The following is a 2,500-nucleotide window of genomic DNA, read 5'->3' on the forward strand; positions in this document are numbered from 1 at the left end:
AAAGGAGCACACTCCGCTTACCCCTCTCTCTCTCTCTCTCTCTCTCTCTCCAGTTCTGTTCACATTCAGGACAGTACCAGATTTGATTTGTATCGACAGTTTAACTCGCTGCACTGCATTCTAACATAGGTATTGATGAAAATAGATAAGCACTTAAAAATCATTATGACAAGATTTAGATTCGGGGTATCTGATATAACTGTTCGTCGTTTTCGTTATAGACCACATAATGAAAGTGAACTTGTGTGTCCATTATGTAATGACGCACGGGAAAGTGAAGTTCGTTTTGTATTTTGCTGTACTGCCTTGGATGATCTTAGAGAACAATTAATTCCTAAAACGTTTTACAGACAACCTTCTGTATTCAAACTTACATTGCTATTGGCATCTATGAATGAGAATGTTGTCAAACAATTTGCCATACATGTGTATAAGGCGTTTCGGATTCACATTATCTGTTGTGCGTAACACGTATTGTAATTTTGTTTGTTGAAATGAGTGTTAAATGTGATGTACGATTGATTCAATGTTTTCACACTACCCCCTTCATGAGGGTTTATGGCCTATTATGAATAAAATATTCGCATTCTCCAGTTCTATTTCCTCCTGGTCAAGCAAGCTATATAGTAGTAATCGTTATGAAACATACCGTTCCTTTAAATCATTGTTGCAGCCAGAAAAAAAAATTTATTTAATCTTACCATTTCCAAATTCAGATCATTTTTCATTTGATTCAGATTTGGAGTAAACGAACTTAAAAAGTTAATGAGCGTTTTAAGGATAGCCTGAAAAACTGTACCTTTTGTGGAGGGTACGAAGACGAAATTAATGTCCTGGCAATTTGTCCACAATATGATATTCTTAGAAAGAAATACTTACCTAAGCATATACAAACTTTAAGGATTCCCATATTACCCCCACTTACTTCAATATGTCAACAGCATTGTGTCAAGAGATGTAGCAATGTTTATTTTTTATGCGTTAAAACAGAGAGCAGAAAGCAAGTCTTAGATGAAAGATATGTTTTATAAATTACCCTTACTTATTTAGTTTTGTTAAAACTGAGAGCAGAAAGGGCTCAGTCTTGAAAGATATGTTTAGAAATAACCCTTACTTATTTAGTTTTGTTATATCATGAGTGTATAGTTTGGTTGTCAAATGTGTGTGTGTGTGTGTGTGTGTGTGTGTGTGTGTGTGTGTGTGTGTGTGTGTGTACAATTGTCACGTTCTATATGAGACCGGACTAGTAACCCCCACCCAACCCAGTACAAACACCTAGACAACACAGACACAGACTAAAATAATTCAAAGGTCACATACATTTTATTCAATCACACACACAAACTTGATTAATAAACCAATAACCATAATCCCAGCCACAGTACAGTTACACTCAAATAATGAGCAATTGTATAAATAATTATAAATAAACACACACACACACACACACACAAAAACAACAACAAAAAACAAGAAAACTTGAAGACACGACCGTCCAGCAAGAAACCAGTCTGAAGAATGTTGTGCACTCACAGGACAGTTGCTAAATAAAGAAAAAAAACTGAAACACTCCGCACAACACCAGATGAAAAAAACAACAAAAACAACAAAAACAAACGATGACGTGGACGACGAAGACTGAAGAAAACGAGGACGATGAAAGCAGCTGCACGACGACAGTGACGAGAAGAAGAAGAGGGCAGCAGGGAAAACCCGCAGACAACTGCAGCACCAACGGGGGGGTACCCGTTATGCCGCCGTCCCGCTATGCCGCCGTCCCGCTATGCCGCTATCCCGCTTTATTCCCTTTCGCTTTTCATCACATGCGCGTGAAAAGTGATATATGACAGTAGCAGTTTTCACAAATGACGTATATTATGATGTAAACACTGAATGACACTAAAACTCGCCATTTAGAGGCGGGCTCGTGCAAATGCAAACTAAATGATAAAAAATATGTATTCAGGACAAATGTAATACTTTCAATTTTCTACATTTTTAATGAGAAACAAAACCAATAACAAGCAAAAAGAAAAAAGTGTGCTAGAAACGAATTTTAAAGGAAAGTTTCTTGTACAGATCATTTCTCCACTAGTATCTATAGCCCAAAACAAGGAAATGGCGGAAACAATCTTCAATGTACTGCAAATGTAAAATGCCCTGGTACCGAAAGGGAATAAAATCATATTACCGCAGACCCATTGTCAAACAATCTCTCTCTCTCTCTCTCTCTCTCACACACACACACACACATACCCAATCACACTCAAAAAGAAATAAAAGATCATAACAACCAATGTTTGTCCCAAACAAACTTTTTTGTGACAAAAGACAATCCGTAAACGGGTCGGCACAACGGGTCGGCGGCACAACGATACGCTCCCGCACCAACGCTACCCGGCCAACACAGGCGGAAGGACAAAATGGCACAGGAAGTGGAGCTCTGCAAACTGCCAACCGGGTACTAAGCTTACTACCCTGACGCTGGAAACAAAACAAA

Source organism: Babylonia areolata, chromosome 27, assembly GCF_041734735.1.
Source record: "Babylonia areolata isolate BAREFJ2019XMU chromosome 27, ASM4173473v1, whole genome shotgun sequence".
NCBI lineage: Eukaryota > Metazoa > Mollusca > Gastropoda > Neogastropoda > Buccinidae > Babylonia > Babylonia areolata.